This window comes from Poecilia formosa, unplaced genomic scaffold (assembly GCF_000485575.1).
Source record: "Poecilia formosa unplaced genomic scaffold, Poecilia_formosa-5.1.2 Scaffold86, whole genome shotgun sequence".
Taxonomy (NCBI): Eukaryota; Metazoa; Chordata; class Actinopteri; order Cyprinodontiformes; family Poeciliidae; genus Poecilia; species Poecilia formosa.
Genome location: NW_006800025.1, coordinates 358,440 through 379,190, shown reverse-complemented (window position 1 = coordinate 379,190; position 20,751 = coordinate 358,440). Strand labels below are relative to the sequence as shown.

General features: G+C 37.1%; 1 long non-coding RNA gene across 2 annotated transcripts in view; it reads left to right on the top strand.

The window, feature by feature from the left end:
- The window catches only part of LOC103141551 (uncharacterized), a 42,313-nt gene extending 21,767 nt beyond the window's left edge, over window positions 1–20,546 (top strand). The window contains exons 3-5 of one of the 2 annotated variants that reach the window (XR_476592.2): window positions 14,532–14,629; window positions 16,382–16,462; window positions 20,140–20,546. This is a non-coding gene — a long non-coding RNA (uncharacterized LOC103141551). Of the gene's footprint in view, window positions 1–14,531; window positions 14,630–16,381; window positions 16,463–16,802; window positions 17,098–20,139 lie in introns of those variants that run through there. The other variant, XR_001662753.1, reaches the window with a different exon arrangement.
- The last annotated feature ends 205 nt before the right edge of the window (window positions 20,547–20,751 follow it).

The window sequence follows — 20,751 nt, the reverse complement described above, 5'->3', positions numbered from 1 at the left end:
GGCATGTTCATGCAGCATGCATATAGGCACAGTCATGCATAAAATACACTGCTCAAAAAAAATAAAGGGAACACTCAAATAACACATCCTAGATCTGAATGAATGAAATATTCTCATTGAATACTTTGTTCTGTACAAAGTTGAATGTGCTGACAACAAAATCACACAAAAATCATAAATGGAAATCAAATTTATTAACCAATGGAGGCCTGGATTTGGAGCCACACACAAAATTAAAGTGAAATGTTCCCTTTATTTTTTTGAGCAGTATATATAGAGGTCATATTAGAACTGATAAGTCTTGTAAAATAAAAGTTACTTCCAAAAAATGTCCCATGAAGCAAATTTTTAATGGTATATCCTTGCATGTTATAGTGGTTTTCCCCAGGCAGCACCTATTGCTGCATGAATTGACAGGGATAATGAGGAAATTAGGTTTTATTAATTTACCTAGAAGACAAGATGAGAGGTAAGCAGGGGAGAAGAGGAGAAACAAGGACTCCATCTGTAATATAAAGGTTAATTTGGAGATGAGGGTGGCGGCACAGACGGAGGTCCTGACAATATTTTGGTGCAACTGGATGTGAGCCAGCTGACCCACTATGGAGTCCACTCTGGGACCAGAGAGATTGAGAGATGGACTAGGGTAGTAATTAAGCACCAAACAGTTTAGGGTGAAGGCTGGGAATCACGCCAAGACAATTAGGAGTGCTAGCTTCCTCCTTAACGCCAGCGGCTACATCCGGCCATTTTTGCTTTGGTGAAAGCTTCTAGCGCTTCACATGCTGGGTTAAGGGGCATTAGCAGCTCAGCGCTCGACTTTGATGAGGTCAGGCTTGAGGAGCAGCCGGCAGAGTGGCATGGGGCTGATGACCTCATGCTTTCCTGCTGTTGACCTAGAAATGCTCAGAACCACCTTCCTTATGGATAATGACCAAGATCACCTCCTGAATATTACACATCCATGAGCAGTAAATTGTCATGCGAGAACTGCTGGTGTTCTAATCTTTTTAAGGGCCTTGACCTTACTTAAATAATATATCCAAGAGGTTTTGTACGAGGTACTTTTACAGTCGTTCAGGGTCCAGATTTTTAAAGTTGATTAAATGTGTTTTTGCCGATGGAAACCTTTCACCTCAACATTTACAAGCCTGCAGGTGACTTGGGTACTAAACATAAAAATAAGTAGCATTCAGTATCTATGTCCCACAAATCTGGAACAAATTTCTGTCAACCTGCAAAACAACTGAAACAGAGTTATTTTAAATCGGCGTTGATCAACATGTTCGAAGTACATCTGATGATTATTCTTAATAATTTTGATGATGGAATTTGACTATATTCCTTAAGAAATGACTTTACCAGCAGAGAACATGTAACGGTGTCACCGACAGTGAATACAGTACAACCATGGTTAATAAATTAAAATCAAACATACGCTTTACTTATAGACTGAAGTAACATTACACCCCTGTTCTTTGCTGTCACATATTCAGTACCTCTGTTTACTTTAAAAATTGACATGAAGCCAGTGTGGAGACATTCATACTCAATACCACGCTGCTCAAATAGCAAGTAGCATTTTCCTCTACAAGTATTCCTATGAAATAATATAATTTAGCCCACCTTTGTCTTGGGTTTGTTCTACCACATTTCCCTGTCTACCTTCTTGCTCTATTCAAACTATTTTGCTATTTTGACTCCATATTATATAATTTTCTAATTACCTGTATTTGCTTTCAAACCCTCTGTGGTGGTTCTCAAGAATTTTTCTTTGGAAGTGAATGTGGTGGAGAGGCATGCTGCTGTAAAAGGCATCAGCTCTTTGCCAGATGTTTGCACAGTTGCAGCTTGCCCTGTTTCTGTATTTTTCCCCTGTCCTTCCATAGAAGCATAAGCACTTGTCCACACAAAAGTCCTCTTGTGAAACGGCAGTGGTCATGCCCTTCATGCCCACACATACTTTTGTCCATGCTCTAATTAATTTTGACAACATCTCTTCAGTGGAAACCACACAAACCATCTCTACAACTATCTCTACAACCCCAGCTTGGATACACTGATACTACAGCTTGGATACTACAGTAAGGTTTTGGTTTAACTTTATCCCAGAATGTTTATTGCTAGAAAATATTTGTGAAAACGAAGGGGAAAAAAAGTCCAAGTTTAATATTCTAATTTCTTTAACAACTTTTCAAACTTAGACATGAAGTCACTACTGCAGGACTATGCAACCAGTTTTTAATTTTAAAAAAACAATCAAGATTTATGTCACAGGAGATGAAATAGCTTAATGACTGAAACATTAAGTTTTGTCATCTGCAGGAAAGATTAAAAAACTCCACAATTTTCTCAAAACATCTTTAAAATCATAAGTCCAATAAGAAAAATAAAGGAAAATGGTAATAGTGCAATGTCCTGTGCTCCATTTAAAGTCTGCAAGGTATTTCTGACTGGAACTAATGGGAATCAGCTAGCCTTCACAGCAAAATGTGATATGAAAACTTCCCACATTCATTTCTATGAGATGAATTTCTTTAGAAACAGTTCAGTATTTCAAAAAATTACACATTTTAAAACAGTACTTCAATTTGGAGAGACTCTCACAGAGAGAAAGCAGCAATTAGAAATTTTCATTTGACTTGAAGGTAGATAGCCTTGGCGCTTGGACCCTGGAAGAAAACGTGTATGCTGAGAATCGCCACAGGCTTGAATGGGCAGTTTAGGGGCGAGGATTAGGGTTTTCTGCCCCCCGCAGTCCGGACACTGGTGGTGGAGTGGAGACCGGAAAAGAGGGCAGCCTGAAGAAGCCTGGGAGGAGGAGGATGGATCCATGGATGAAGAACCTTGTATGATTCTTGAATGATGATTTGCTGTGGCAGAGTGAGATCCTGCTGCTAGTTGGTTGTGGTGGAGACAAAGCAAGTGGATGATGCTAGTGAGGCTGGAAAAAGTCTTCCAGCATTTTGTTTTTTGGTCCTAGGCTTCACATGTCATACTTTTTTTTATACTATGGAAGAGGTGAAAAGCCGAATACTTGAATGGTCGAAATGGCACAAAGATTGCAGAAGTAGCTGGATGTACAACAATATACCGAGAAAAACGATCAGCAGTGAGAACTCAACAGAATAGATGCTGTTTTAGCATTCACACCAGCATATTTCAATTTAATTACAATTAACTCATTACTGTGTAAACGAATGATGCATAATATTTAAAACGCAATAAATTGTGCAGATATCTGAAATGATTTTTTTATATTTAAATTGCACCTGATTTAAATTTCCATTTGCCAGATGAACAAGACGGGGACAGAACAACCCCATGCACAGGTCATAACTGAAAAGCATCTCTCAAGTGTGTTGTCTATGGTGCTCTGATGTAATTATTCAGAGTCTGACTCCACCTAGGCGCTGCAACAAAGGCCATCACAGCAGACATTGTGGAATCACTCAGACGGTACGTCAAGTCAAATAAGATATTTATGTTTAACTGCCTGCACTGTTGTTTGTTGTTTTCAGCGGTGATGCTGTCCTTTACAATGTTATCGCATTCTGTCTGACTGGGTCAGCATGCCTTACCCAAAGTGCCACTTCAGCTGGGCTTATGTAGGACACATAATTGTCACTTATCTAAAGTGCATATTTGTAAAGTGCATGGTGAAGCAAAAGGAGAAATCCAATTTTTTAAAAAGTGAAACAAACTATTCCTGCATAAACTAAAAAAAATATATAAAGTGATTGACTTCACTTACTAGGCAGTATATTAAGTTAGTTCAAGTCTGAAAGGTAAACTCTGGATGTTACAGAGCCTATTTGGTGAGATGGGGGGAAAAAAAGACAACCTGTGAGCACAAGTTGATAACTCATGGGAACCACTTGTTTAATTTGTGGGAATGGGCGCTCTTTTTTAAAAATGTAATATCAACATGGTTCATTATAAAAGAAGGTTCATTATAATGATTTACAATATAATCATTATAATAATGATTATATTGTAAATCCTACACATTTAAATCTTCTAAGTAAAACATTTTTTAAATGTCCCGATGTTCAGACCTGTATCCGAATGGAAATGTTTGGTACAGCTTGAAAATTACTCTTTGCACACACTTTTCATCTAGTCCCTCAAAGCTTGAGTTATTTGATTAGATGAGTAAAACTGTTAGCAACATACTCCAAAGAACCAAAGAACTTTAAGTCCATATGTGCATCTCATTTTTCAGATTTCTATTTGTAAAAACAGATTCAAACTTTTCTTCCACTGCTTGATTATGCATTATTTTAAGGTGGTCTATCAAATAAAATACGTTAAAATTTATATTGTCATAAAATGTGACTTCAATACTGATTCAATACTAATGTTGAATTTACCATAAAATAAAAGAACAAGTTCAAAAGTAGTTTTTTGCTGAACTTAATGTTGAAACGCTGTCTTTATCTTGGATACTAACTTTCTCTCCCTAAACTCATTCAAAATCATGTTTTTCATCTTTCATTCAGCTACACAAAAATGCCCAAGGTTCAACTGTAAATGTTAATCCTTTTCATACAGCAATACAAGTTTATGCTGGTGATGGCAAACCCCAATGTAGCCAGTGTGGAGCTTATTATAACAGTTGGTTCAGAAGGATATGACAAGACTTTGTCTTGCTGGAATTGCTTTTCTGGCTGAAACAAAAAAACAGCTCCTCATGCCAGGATGTGCACAGAGCCTTCCAGTCCCCTCTCTTCATCCAAACATTCTCCCAGGGGAGTGATTGATGGGAGCTTTGCTGGGGCAATCGCACCCAAAAGTCCACCATTTTCTATCTCTCATCCTCAAACGGTTCCTGAGCAGTTCCAAACAAACCAGTGTGCTGGTGTGCCCAACAAAGGGAATTTGCATCCTGGACCAGCATTTGTTAATGTTTTGTAGATCTTTATACTGAGCTCCTTAGCTAGGAAGTCAGACTCTGAAAGCTCTTGCTGAGATTTGTTCAGTGTCTGTTTTTCCCCTTTAAGCTGTGATGAGGCCTTATTACCACCATAATAAATGACCATGAAACTGACTAATTTAATGTTCAGGCAGAAGTTGGATATCAACCATGACATGAAAATGGAACAGAAGGTACATCAGGAGGGTCCAAACATAAATTATACAAAGTTTCAATTAAAATCTGGACCCAAAACTGTGTAACTGCATCCATAAACATGTGAGCCTGGAAAACAGTGCTTCAAATGATTCTAAAGCTCTTTTACATGATAAAATATGTCCACTAAAAACAGCCAGAGAGAAATATCTTTTTCCCTTTTTCTTCTACCAACATACTTGGAGAATAACATCTTGAAAATAATGTCAAGTACCACATAATCCCTGATTAAAGATCAGTGTTACTTGTTGGCGCTGGGTTGGTGGTATAATGAGAAGAAAAGCTACTCCACCTGAAATGAAGCTTCCGTAATCTGCACAGTAAACACTTATCATGCATTTTCCATTGATTAGGATGTGCCTCTCATCAATCATCAGTGGCTCATCTGAGCAGATTAATAATGATGACATCTGTACTTAGTCAAGAGCTCTGATTAGAGGGAGGAGAGAGGCAAAAGCATCTGATAAAAGTGAGCAGCGAGGTGTTCAGGAACGTCATCATGCTGTCTGGTTCATTTGCCGTTTTTTGGTGTCGTACTTTCCCAAGTTTACATGCTGACATTTCTTTCAGCCTGAACATTTTCTTCAATAGTAAAACTAACGAAACAGCCGTGTAAAGTACACTGGAACTGGGAGACTTGTGTTTTCTGTACACTTTTCTACTGAATGTTTTTTTTATTTCAAATCCCCCACTAACAAACGGTCCAACATTATCCCATTAAGCAGATTGCCAGGGCACTCGTGGTTCAGGCTTTTACCCAAGAGAAGCTGGAATGAAACTAACAACCTTCTAATGGTGAAATCTTTACTTCTCCCTCTTGGACAGCTTATAAAAACTACAAATAGGCCAGTGTCTAATAAAATAAAAGTGTTGTGCTTTGCAGAAACAGTAGAACTGACTAAATTAGACTTAATATTTTCAGTGGCTCTCAAGTCTTCACGTCCCTGTTTCAGTGTCAAATATCTTTGATGTAAAAATATACTATGATAAATACTTTATAATTTTTTTCCATATATCTCACTTACTCTCTCAAACAATTCAAATAAAAAAGCAAACGTATATTTCAGGGGATAAATGTAAAACTATGAAAGTGTTCAATGCTTTGATACAAGAAACCCTGAAAAGTGTTTTTAGACATTATGGCTAGACTTAATAAAGTCCATGAGTGTTTTTTTTTGTTTGTTTATTTGTTTGTTTGTTTTTTTAAACCAAAGATTTTTATAGACACAACCACAATTAAACATCTGACATGGGAGGTTGGCTAAACACTTTCTCTTAGTTTAGGGGTTAAACACTGCATTTATGCCAGCTGCAGAGCAGGCAGGCCATCACATGTTAGAGGAAAGACTTTAGCTTTTACTTGTCCAAAAGCATTCAGCTCATTCTTAAAACCAGTCTAATGATAAAAAAAAGCATATTGTGCCATACAAACATATTTACTTTGTAAGGTTAAAAAGGTTGGGGGGAACAAAAGCTGTTTAATTATTTTAATACATTTAAAGGCCGAGTATTTTTCTTTAGTAAATTGATGAAGAAAAGCACAAAGACCTTCAATATCTTTAAAGTCTGATGCTATCTTTAAAGGAATGTTTTTATTTTTTTGTTTTTGTTTTTTTTCTTTTCTTTTTTCTTTTCTTTTTAAGAAATTAATAGTAAAAGCCCAACCTTTGCTTGAAGAATGTCTGGGAGTGCACTTATCTGACAAATATTAAAAATAGATTACAGGGCCATTGGGAGGTAAGTGGTTCCATAAGTAGAATTGATGGCACTAAAAAGTGTCATAGAGACAACCTTCATTACCTTGAGGGTCCCATCCTCTTAATGATGCCATGTTTCACATGCTTTTCCTCCTGAAGAATGGCAACCATTTTGCTGCGGGCTCTGACACGTCACTTAAAGTGCTATTCCAAACAGCTAACCGGAGCAGCTTGGCCCAAATACCAGACAGCTGGAAGACAGATAAGAGAGTCGAGCTGCAGGTAAAAAAGTTTGAGCACATAAACAATAATGGTAAGGGTGAATCAAATGTTCAATTCTAGAAAAAGCAATAAATAAAGTCAGTTCTGACCTACAGAGTTGGAAAAAGAAATTCTGGTTTCTGCAATGAGGAATGCTGCCACCTTTTGCTTCGTTATCTTGATTACATATTACACAATTTTCACTTTCCACTCTTCTCTCATGCGTGCCATACGCCACTGATATCACTGACTTTCACATTTCATATCAGGAATGTTGTTTTTCTTTCTTTATTATTTATTTTGCGTAGGCAGTGTGTAAGCACATTAATCTTCACCAAAAAAGAAATGCTTACACCAAATTAAGCTTAGAGGTACTTTGTATTTGTAGTACCGCTAAGGTGGGCAGGTCACAAAATACATTCAGCCAGCACACATTACATCCAAATAGTCTAATTACATACTTTAAAAGTATATAATTATATTTGGTTTAATTTGATATTGACTATCAAATCTGCTTCTGAGAATGTGATAAACTCCAGTAATTTTCAGATTTTTGATCAGTTTTCTTTAATAAGCAGTGTGTATATACTGGAAGGGTTTTTTTTTTTTTTGCAGCGTTTTAATTGCTAGTTTGATAAAAGAATTTGCATTTGGAACAGGCTCAAAGTCACCATTCACAAAATAGAATAGGAATTTCTTTTTGAAAAGCCTTGGTTTGTGCTCCCGGCATGATTTCATCTCTTATGAAAGATGCACTGCTCTCAGAGAGCTCAGAGGAAAGGTGTGGACAGCTGCCAGCTCCGTAGGGTTTGGAGATGCCTTGTGCAATTAGATTTTTTTTCACGGCAAAAGACTTCCCGTGCTGGTGCTGCCAGGCCCTTTCCCTGGACCCTGAACCTCATCTCACAGCCAGCCTGTCAGTAGGCAGGTTGAAAGGTGGCATTTGACCATGGAGATGGGACTTCCTTCTCTGCCAGCAAGCTTCTGAGCCGATTTGAAGGCTTGTGCCCCTGGACTGGAAAATCTTCCCTATCCGAAAAGTCGATTAAAGCCAACAGCTGTGTTTCAGGTTGTGCCAGGCAACTGTGTTATGGATGCGCACACAGGCACACAAGCTGAAACTTTGACACCAAGAAGTGTCTGGAACTGTTCGGCTGTTCGCATTCACCATGTCCAAATATAAAGAGAACTTTCTACACTTTATCACTCTCCCACCAATAAGTTGTGAAGGATATTTAGTCCTTTATCAACATACTATTTCAGACTTAATGAGAGCATGCTGCAGACAGAACAACTTTCAAATAAAGAAAAGATGGATTAAAAAAAAAACCCATCAAGCTACAAGATTTATTTTTTATCTTGATGCAGAAAGTGGAAAAAAATAACATACTAGAAGCTTTAAACAAAACTTAAAAAAAAAAAAAAATAATTTCACATTTTCTTTAGAACACCCACTTGGTCTTTGGAGTTTCAGCTGTTTGTGTCAGGCAATTGAGCACAGCAATGGCCCTCATTTCTCAGCCGCCACCAAATAAATTTCCATTGCAGGAAGGGAAATCGATACACGCGTTCTGCCTCTTTTAGGGTCCTTGTAGACTCTCCCTTGTAATTTTAAAAGTATGTTAATGTAATTTATTGAACCTCTTACCCTAATCACACACATTGCCTATAATTACATACCTTGACGGCTGCTGGACTTCTAATTGCTAATGCTTTTTCCTGGAATTTGTCCTCTAATCCTTGTATGTAATGACTCTTAAGAGAAGGGAAAGTGCTTTGCTGCTACTTTTATCTGCTTTCTGGGCTGAAGCGGCAGCGTGGTTCAAGTTGTCTCTTCAGTTCCTTTTAATTCATGCACACTGCTGGATGAAAAGCAGGTTTGAATCTGTGCATAGTACATAAATTATTTTTATCATTACACATAACATTGTTTAAGTTGATTTGCATTCTGGGTAAACTGTAATATTGTAACTAAATGGTAAACTTAATAAGAAATGTGTAAGACATAAATTACAATACTGTGAAATAGCATTTCCCCAAACGGATTTCTTCTGCTTCTGCTAAACTTACATTTTTTAAGATCATCAAGAGAATGTTGAGTTTTGTCTAATGACAACAACCTACAAAATACTGTGAGCAGTTTTCAAAATTATTTTATTTATTTTGACAAAAAAGCATCCTATGCAGCTTGGCTCAATGTAAAAAAATAAAATAAAAAAATAATTGCGTCTATTGTTAAATCCTAACAAATCTATAATTAATCCAATTTAATAAGTCTAAGAAAGGTTGCAAAACCATTAATGGGGATCTCTGATCCCAAAGTGAGAGCTACCATGCACAGAGAAAGCACTCGTATAGAGGGTTTTTTTTTTTTTTCCAGTTGTGCCGCTTTTACAACGGAAACAGACAAAAACAGAGTACTGAACCCTCTTTGTAAATACAGTCATTTGAAACTAAAAATGCTTTAAAGTGTGACAAATAAGTAAAAGCAGAAAAATCTGAAAGAAGCCATATATGTTTTCAGCATTCTGTAATTCTATAATACCTCAATGAAAGCAATCATGATAATCACCTTTTATTTGTTCATGTTTTTTTCTGCTAATTTCCTTTTTTTTTTTTTTTTTATCAAAATAACAAAAGTTCTACATTACAATCTCAACATTACTGCCAAAAATGTATTGGTGTCAGTAAACTGAAAACACTGAGTGTAGTTTACAGGTTATTTTATGACCCTTTGCAGACATGCTGACTGGAGCGAATAACCAGAACTGGATGGGACACTTGATTCGTTTTAAAACCTGCCTATATTTTCATTTGTCACCTTGCTGCCATAATAAGTCTAAACTCGGTAACACATTAGCCACAGACAGATGCTCCTACTGTTGTTTTTGCTGCAGGTTTGCCTTACCAGCTGGAAATCAACGGCTCCCACTGTTTTAAAATCCATTAAACCTTAGCCCATTTCAGCCTTATTCCATGGTCTGAGCAGTCACATGTTGACAATGTTAGCAGTATTTTCTGTGCTGCTGTTTCTGATCTTTTGCAACAACCACTGAGAAGCTAGTTTGTTCTTCATTTTCATCCGCCTTCCTCCCTGCAGACAGCTGTATTGTTTTTTTTTTCCAAGTGTGGTTTCCCTGCTCTGCGTCACAATGTCAGTAACTCTGATTTTGAAGTGTATCTATATACCGGTCATAAATTGGCTGTTTTTATTTCACTAAGTTATGTAGGTTCAATACAGATTATCTTTCAATCAAAGTAAAGTGGTTTAAAAACTTGGATAAGGTGACTTGAAAAAGTATTTGTATTGCTACAAGTTTAAACATCCATCCACTCTAATTAACCCTGGTCAGCTGTCCTCCCCATACTTGTATTCACTTCTCTTTATTTAGGCACCATAATGTTGTTGTTTTTTTTTCTGGTTGCTGCTTCATTGTTATGTTTTTATCATGTAAAGCACTTTGATTTGCCTTGCTACTGAAGTGTGCAATAATGAAACTGGACTTGACTTCATTTGTAAAGTTAACACTAAACTAGAGACTGTTTGATCCACTATTGATAACGACGTGCTGAACACTGACATTCTACAATAAGAACCATTGTGTATGTACCCTTTGGTAATGTTATATGAATCTAACTATTCTATACTTGATTTTGACAATTAACCTTCTGAGTAATGAAAGTTTGAATATTGTGATTTTTTTTTCCCTTTACAAATAAGTTATGAAAATTCAAGTTGTTATTTTTACAAATCTTTTCATAACAATGAGACATGACCCAATACTAAATTCTCTACCTCTCCCCCATTTGTTTAAATTGCGTAATATACGCATTAAATGTTTACAAGATAAGCAGACTGTTCCCGTCATAATAAAGGAGCAGCGAAGCCACTTGGTGGAATTTACTATGTTTGACATAACTGATGTGACTGCCACACATCACTGTGTGCTCATTCATCCGCAACATTCTTGAAAACAATATCATGATTTGTGAAGACGTTTCACAACACAAAGATACATGGCAGAAAACCGTTTCTTTCACCCTTCGTTCTCCTCCTCAGTCCTCTCATCCATGCTGAGAGGCTAATGTCTTCCTCTCTGCTTTCCAAGTCGGCTCTCTATTTGGCACAAAATGATCCAGCAGAACAATGACAGAGCTTCAGCATCAGTGTAAAAGGAGCATATGCTTCTTTACAAAACCAGGCATTATATACTTGTGGGGAGTTTTACAGTCTCGTATTGAAGATAAAGGTAACAGAAATGCCTCAGAATTTATGTCGCAACTACAAACTAATCAGTCCCCTATAGACAACAAAATGTAGGCTTACATTTAATTTTCATTGAATAAAAAATATTTTTTTTTTCCCCTAAACTAATGATGTTCATTTCAGAAAATTTCAGCCATAGTTCCAATTCTGTTTATAGAAATGTTATATATTTTTTAAACTTCTCGCATCTGCCTACAACTTCAGTTGATTAAAGTGTAATTAAGGTGGCATCTGAATATCTTAAAATGAATAAAACCTGATCACTATAAAAAAAAAAAAATTAAAATGCAATATTTGATCTCTTATTACAACTTGAGCATAAATCAAATCTATAAAATACTGGTTGTGACAAAAATTTCTATTAGTTTTTTTCTACATTTGGAGGCAAATGTAGAAAAACATTCATCAAATATGCAAGGATCTGGAATTTTTTTTCTGATTCTGCTTTACTCTAATCTGATCATTAGCTGTAGGTATATATTTTTGGTGCAGCGCATCTGTTACAGACTTGTTCTGTTGCATGTTTGTGTGCATCGTCCCTATTAAATATATGAAATTAATCCTTCACCAGTTCTAGGTTGACGCTTGGGAAGATCATGGCAGATGTCACAGTCGGACGATGGGTAATAGACGGGATGACCCGTCAGGCCATCAATTCCCAAAAAAACCTGTAAAAAGCGCTTGTGGTGTTAGTCTGACCCATTTAGGACAGAGCGCGGGGGGGAGGATACATGGGGTCAATCTGATCCCTCGGGGACGGCGGATGAAGGAGAGGGGTCCACTCACGCACGGAACAAAAAGCACATATGGGATCCACTCAGTTCCTCCTGGGAATGTGGGAGAGTTAAACTCTGAACATGATACAAGTTTGAACTCGTCAGTTTATGTGAAGCGTAGGTCATAAATAGTCGTGAATCCTTGCCTAGACAGCTGTTAATTGAAAATGCTAAACAGTTATTAGTGAGCTAAACTTGACAATAGTGAAAAACAGTTTGCTACTCACTGGTTCCTGAATAGGTGATTCTGTACCTGCCCTGAATATAATAGCAAGTAAAATCATTTACATGAATGGATTTATGCATTGTGGTTTTAGATGATCTGTGTTCTTCCTTTTGTAGTTATTTGTTCTTTTAATATCTTCCCTCTACAATTAGCTGGGTCTCAACCTTATAGGAAAGACCTCTTTCAATTATCGTAATACTTGCACAGACCACGACCTATATATATATATATATTTCATAAGTCGACTACTGTCATTTGCCACATCTCTAACCCTGACACAGATTGATAGTATTCCGCCAACAGTGTCTTTAGCCTGCCAGATGGTTGGTGGGCTTCAGTCTCCTGACATTCATCAGTGTCTTGCAGTCAGATGCTCCCTCAGCAGTGCTTTGACCCTGGGACTGGTCCAGCAGCCGTGTGTCTTTTGCCTCCAAGGGATCTGTGAGGGCTTAGTCTAATGATGCCACCAAATGAGGTGCTATCGCCTGGGAGCCTTTGGAAATTTGGCCAATATGGCACAGTTTTTTTTTTTGTTTGTTTGTTTTTTTTCATACAGCTCCGCAAGTCTGTTCCAATTGTCAGTGTGGTAAATGCATTTTATGGACATAAAAAAACTGAGTGGCCCAGAATTCCAGGATTTTCAAGGCTGCACAAACTCAATGAGACAATAATACCTTGTGCTCTCAGCTTCCATAGTTGCTTTATCCATCCTAATACTTGTCACCATGGGGACAAAGGTGTAATACACAACAAAATGGAACTGTGTCTCTGTGACCTGACAAGTGAGTGGAGTGTCATGGAATCTAATGTTTCTCCTCCACTTCTTCTGTCCACAAGTCTTCCTCAAAAAGAGGAAAAGCACTCGTCCCCCTAAGTGATTTTCTCTGACTCCCCATGGTGATAAAGTGCACTTTAAAGCCACCCTCAGAGGCTTGCTCCTGAAACACCCAGCAATTCACAACTGTGGATTTGACAAGCCAGTTTTTTTTTCCCTCAACAAGTAAAGTGAAAGTCTTTTCTAATGGACCCAACATCACTACTGTAGAAACCAACAAACCCCATGGCATCATCAAATGAGACTTGCGGTACAGCAGTGAGGGAAATAAATGTCAGAAAAAAAAGCAATTTCTCCTTTAATCTAAAGAACTCTCCTGGCTCCCACTCTGGATATTTATTAGCACATTACTCACATTTTCACGTAAAGTTTTACGTCTGTGCGTTGTTCAAATTTATTTGATTATCTGCTTTAGCTTTTAATAAATAAAGCTGAAATGAAAAGTAATTATATATTATGTAATATCTTTTTAAAAAGGTGGTGAAAGTTAACAAAAAAAATTGTTGTTGGAGTTCATACATTTTTTTTTTCTTTTGCATTTATTAGTTGGATAATCAGTGCTCTGCAATTTATCCGTGCCACTTGAACTTGGCCATTTTGTTGTTACAGCTACAAACTTGAATGTACTTCATAAGGATTTAAAGTGACAATCCAGCACAAAGTAGTGCAAAACTTCCTTACAGTAGTGTAATGAGTAGTGTGCCAAATTCAAATTTATTACCACAAGATGTTGCCACTGCTGTGTTTCACTTTACAGATGGTATGTTCAGTGTGATGTCCAATGCTCTACTTTGTGTTGGTCTGTCACATAAAATCCCATTAAAATGCATGTAGTTGCACAGGAGGGGAAAGGCCCCCTCCTCCCAGATACCACAGAAATTATAAGTCCACTAAATTACTATTTTAAAATATCAAAATTACATGAAAAAATACAATGTGATCACAATATAATCTGATATATAGATTTGTGTTTCTAGGTTCAGGGTAAAAAGAACTGTAAATTTATTCCTGCACTTCCCATATCAAGTATATTGCCAAAAGTATTTGCACATCTGCCTTCATATACTTGTAAAATTGAGTGGCATACCATTCCAAATTAATTGTTACATTGACTACAACTGTTCTGCCAAGCCTTTCTACAAGGTTCAGGAGTGTGGTTATGGTCATTTTTGACCATTCTTCCAGGATCACATTTGTAAGGTCAGATATGTTGGATGAAAAGCCCTGGTTCACAGTCTTTGCTCTAAATCATCTTAAAAGTCTTCTCTTGGGTTGAGTTTGTAACTTGCAGGCCAGTCAAGCTCCCCCACACTAATTTGTTCATTTGTGTGACTCCAGACTTTGTACACTTGCGCAAAGTCATGTTGGAACGGGATGGAGCCTTCCCGAAGCTATCCCCAAAAAGATGGATTTGGATGGATGACCCAATACTTCTGGTAATAAAATGCATTTCATTTATGACAGCCTAATGAAATAAAGGATTAAAATGTCTACCTGCTTTTGTAAATGAGCATGTTTATGTGTATTTATGTTTGTGTGTGTTTGTGTTTGCGTTCCTCATAGTTTCAGTTCACCGTTTTTATCTCTCCATACATAATTAAGAAACTGCTTACACTGATCCTGATAATGTCTGTGCAAAACTAATCTATAATTATCAACAGGGTGTGCTGCTTGTATCCCCAAAAGCGTCAGAGCCATGTTGTTGTTTTTTTTCTCCCTGAAAAACATCAAAGAAGCTAAACAGAGGCAGAGAAAAGAGAGATATGTTTTTCGTTCAAATTGATTTCATTCTTTTGTATGAATATCAAAGTTTCATTCACTGCCGTCATTCCCCTCACTCCCCATGGTAGCGTGAATTCATTTGGACTGCTGTTCCAACCAGATAAACAGTTTTTTTTTTGTTTTTTTTTTGTTTATGGCAATTATTGCCTGAGGATTGTTTCAAATGTGACGTGCCTGACAATGAGGAGGCAGGCAGGAGGGGGGGAAGATGTGATGAGAGGGAATTTAAACCAACTGCCAGAGCAACATTCTGCATTTGCTCTAGGGAGCATCTGCCATCAATATGGCTGATACTTATGGAAGTTGTGTTGAAGCCAGACGTGCATGTTCGGAGTAAATGCTCCTAGCATTAAATATTTAGCTTTATACTGTCTATAATCAGGTGTTGAACTGTCAGTCCGGGTTGATTTTGAACATGACGGCATTTGTGGATTTAAGAGTGTAACTCATGGATTTATAAGTAAAAAGTAAACTTTTAAGAGCACAGTGACATCCAGAAATGCATTTTATCAGCCTGACAGACATTTCACAAGGGTTACTATGAAATTCCACCACAACTGTTGTCTGCAAGAAAGCATACAGAGTTTTCTACAGTCAGGCTAGATGATTTTAAAAATGGTGTGTGGCGCACCAGTATTTGCCTCTTCCTGATTTAATCCTTTTTATCTTTTAGATCATCAAACAAGTTTAGCATCGTACAAACACACTGAATGCATTCAAAGAAGTATGTGCTGATCTGTATGCACAAACGAGGAGGACAGGGAAGTTTTTCATACACCTACACAGTTTGTTTAGATATTCTTATGAATAACACAACAGATCTAATATCAATCACTGCAGCTCCACAACCTAAAATGCAAGTATTTGGGACAGTAACACAGTTAGGGCAGGAAGGCTTTAACTCTCAGCATGTGTGCAACATGTGTAAGGCTTCAACACAGCAGGAAGCCCAAACCCTACCCAATACATCCGAGATGAAAATGGGTACGTGAAAATACATTTGAGTTTTACAATCTTTAGTTATATGTTCCTCATTTTCTTTCACTTATCCATGATTTAATCTTTGAGGCAAAAGGCAAAATAGGTTATTCTAGGCATCTGTCTCTTTGGGATCATGTTTTTTTTTTTTTTTTGGTCAAGTCATTACCAATCCCTTGAGAAGTGTACTCCCTCCAATGACTTCTCGCACAACATTGGGGCTTATAACCAGTTAGACCTGTCAAGACATCTTACCAAAGAACTACACAGTGTCCTAATAGGACATATTCACCTCTTTAGTTAGCTCTACATCTCTAATTCTGAGCTCAGGAATCCGAGAAAGAAGCCTTTGTTAGCACTTGTTTATCTGATCCCGAGTGGTTCCGTCTATGGCGTTTATGTATTCACCTTATCTTTTTACTTACCAGACGAAGAAAAGCCTGCTACCAGCTGCAGCTCATCAGTTCATCAACTCAGTGTTCTCGGTGCTTCAAGGATTCAGAGATAATGTGAGTGTTTTGAAGGGGGTTTCTGTGATGTTTTTTGGCGTTCGTTTCCTTATGATGCCATCTGGCAGTCTCGAGTTTAAAGGCCAACAGTCAGATGTGCCATTTTAGTTAAACTGATTTATTCTAAACAACTCGGGGCGAGGGGTGGGAGAATGTTCTCAATTATTGGATACAATTATCTATAAGGAAAGATCAAACAACTATAGTTTCACAAGAGAATATTCTCAGTTTCATTGTTTTCTTAGCCAATCAACACCTATGTAAAAGTATCTCAAAACGGATATCCCTAGCTGTTGACCCTGAACCGCTACAAGGCATTCTTCACTTTTCTCCACAACAGCATGACATGCCTGATTAATCTGCAGAATTCACAAAAGCTCTATTCGTACTCACCTGGATATAAACACGTGTCTGTCAGCACTTGCCCTCTTTGCCTAGGTATTCACTGCCATTAAATCACAATTTTTGGATCCTCAAAAATGTTATCAACACTACTAAACTCACATTCATTGTCTCTTCTTTGATCTGATTCATCTCTTCCTATTCAGACTCTATGTAAACTGCTGGTAGAGAACAGCCATAGTGTTAAACTTCTTGCTTTCTTAGACGAGAAGTTTAAAAGAAAACTTCTTCAGGTTTCTGAAGTAAATTATTGACTGATTTTTGTCTTTTTGTCTATGTATAGAAATGACGATTTAAATATTTTGTTGATGTTGAGACTATGGTTGGCATGCGAATCAAGGAGTAAATAGACTTTTTGCCTAACTGCAAATACTGTCAGTTCCATTGCGTGTTTCAGTCTTTTTAAAGGCAAACAGTAACATAAGGTCCCATTATAGGAACATTTATGTCCTTTGCTAGAGGCTTAAACTTGCCTCCAACATGAAGCAGTCTGATATTTTCCGAGCTGCGGTCTTAGGGTTTGAGGTCTTCTTTTCTGGTCACTTGACATTTGACTGTGAAACATCACAGTATGTCATAAAGGTCACGATAAAGTTTAGACAGAGATTCTGATGCTTTGACATGTTTTGTGGTTTAGCACTGTCGTGTGTTGTTTATAGGAACTGCTTTTCAAAGCAGCACCAATTTGAAAAAGAATATTCAAAACCAGGAACAGCCTTACACATACTCCAAATGTTTTGTACTATGTTCCAAATATCCACAAAAAACATTACTGGTCAGTAGTATTGTACCTTTTGAGGCATATGGGGAGGTAGAATAATCCATCCATCCATTGCTCCATCCATTTTCTATCACCCTTATCCCATTGGGGTCGAGAGGGGTGCCGGTACCCATCTCCAGCTGTCAACGGGCGAGATGCAGGGTACACCCTGGACAGGTCGCCAGTCCATCACAGGAGGTTGAAGTAATTTACAGTAAAAATACAAAAAAAAAATCACCTTTAAAATGTATTTTAGTCGAAGCTCAAGAAAACAAACAGCTTTTGCCTGATTACTATTTTTTATTGCCTCTTCCTCTACTTGATAAACACAATGGCTGAAAATATCCCAGCTGTCATTCAATGAAATAGGAAAGTCACTATTTCCTTGACTGTAGTCAAACACAGGACAAACTCAAAGACAATCACAATGCATAGTCCAATTTACAATCAGCATCTATTCTAAAATGACATCCACATCAAAATTAACTTTTTTTAGGATAATATTACCCATTGGTATTTTTTTAAATAAAAAGCAAGCATATGAGTTTACAAATGTTGAGTAACTGAACTAAAGCTTATTATTATTGGAGTGTTCCAGCCATCTGGTTAAAGAAGAAGCTTTACTTGTCTCTTAATAGCTCAAGCTCTGCTTACGTCCACACCAGATAGATGTTGTTGTTAGCTGCATGCACACACAAAGCTTCACTGAGTAGCTTAAACAACTTAAGCACAACTAATGTCAGTTGCCATGTGCTCCATTCCTGTGCTGCCACTATGGAAAGTCTCAGAATATTGAGGTTTTAATTGGCTGATGTCACTTGTGATTAGCAGGTGGCCCAGCTAATTATGGTGTAGAGCAGATTTTAATACACAGACAGGCAAACCTCTAGTCTTTTTCACAGTAATGGTTAAATTATACAATATTTACTTTGCAAGAAGTGTTGCTTAATAATATACATTAGAATTTGACAAAATATGTCATTCAGTCACGAGTTCTCAATCATTGCAGCAGAGATGGGTAAACCCGATAGCTGTTTGTATATGTTGCGTTGCAATTAAATATAAACATGGTAGCTTTAACTAGTGTAAATGCAAAAGTCAAGTTTACCCTCTTAAACCTATGGCAGTTGTTCATAATGAATGATAGTTGTGGTTGTCGTAGAAAATCTTCAACTGCCCTGTTTTAAAAAGGGTTATAAAATACTTTGCTACTTTGCTATATAGGTATTGCTATTTCAGGAACGTTTTAAGACCTTATAACAGAACAATTATTTTTGTTTCCTTTCAGCGGGGAGGATCACCTAGTCCTAATGAAAGACACATTGGACACCCTTCTGTCATGCCTTAATTCTTGGGCTGAATTGGTTTCAACCTGAGCTTGTAGGTTTTAAAAGTATATATTTAATCTCTTACCTCATTTAGGAGTCAACTGTTTTCCAGGCAACTATTGTTATTAAAATTGCTGTTCCTAATTACTGGCCTGGTTAAATAAATGAAAAAAAAAATATCCTGTTGCCTGAGCCAATTATTCTTATTTAAGTGAGGTGATATATGGCTTGCAGGGAGCAGAGACAATGAAAGAGACATTAAGGATTTGTTCCAATTTGAACAAATTTGTAAAATTGAACCAATTTGTAAAATTGGTTCTCTTAATTGCATAGGATTGTCTCTTGAGTTCTTGCTTGTCATTATTCTGTAAACGGTCATATTATTATTGCAAAAAGCCGGTAATTAGCTCCTTTTTTACTGCCACAAATGAGCTGGGCCTTGTCTTAGAGCCATTATTAAATGAAAGCAATAAACACTTGTTTCCCCGATGCCACTGGAGTGATTTGGGCATCTGGCAAAGGTCAGACATATTCACCAAATGGGCAACAGTGACCTCAAAATGGTCATGGAAGAGGGGTTTTCTTCAGGAATGGATTTAGCCGAAACATTAGGTATGTAGAATGGGAATGAATGGTTACTCATAGGAGTATTGCTATTTGAAATTCTCTCTATATTTTTGTTTCTTTACAAGTTTAAGACTTCTTAAATTACTATTAGATTTTCAGGTCAGTCAAAAGTATATAATATGAATGCTTTTATTGTCCTGAGATGTTTGTCGGGATAGAATTCTAGCTAAACATGATATAACTTGGTAAAGTGTGGAAATGATTTCCTTTTTTTTTTTTCCAGACATATAAGTATGTGAACATATGCTATTCACATGTGGATTTGTTTTCCATATGCAAAACACTTTTTTTTTGTCACGTCATAGATTTAGCTACAGTTATTCTGAACTGTGGGTTTTGTTGCCATGACCACATAAGTTTTCACTGTGATCAAAGACAAGAGTTGAAAATGAGCAATAGTGATAAACTCACTGTACATCAGTTGTATTCCTTTTATATTAAACTCTATCTAAAAGGAAGCAATTTTTTTACATAAACAGATTTTTTAATTCCAAAGGGAATCTTTTTGCAAATTATTGCAGCTGGTTTCCCATTGAAATGTTGTTGTTTTTCTTTCATAGATGTGGGAGTCTTCAGTCAGAAGTGACATCTGCGTCTGGTCTCTTCCAGTTTCTGTATTCTTCATTAATTAAACTGTTGCAGTCATTCATCACCTCAAACTATTTGACCTGACCAAAGCGCGCACTTGTTCATTTCCACTCTACCTCTCCGAAGTGGCACTCTGCAAGCAAATGAAAAAGACAGCATACTTTGCTTTCAGGCCATTACACACTCTCATATGGTTATTCAAAGGGGCCCTTTTATCAAAAAATACAGCTTCATGAATGATCAATGCCGCTGTTAGAAGACCTTCCCCGACTCTTCAGGGCAGAAATCAAGACTTGATTTTATGCAGAATGAATAGTTAATGTTTAAAAAGTAATTTCTCAAACCTGCATGACATTTACTAATAAAATCCTTGTTACAATGTGTGGAGCCTTGTAAAGGACATCAAATGCATGACAAATGATCAAGAGGAGCCTTTAAAGTAATTCTCGACTCTCAGCAATAATTAGGTAGAAAACACTTCATTAGATCAGTGTGTCTCCCCAGCATTTGTCAACTTGTCAGGAGGCAGCAAACACTGTTGCAATATGCATATTATAAAAGGTACAAACCTGCTTGAGCAACTA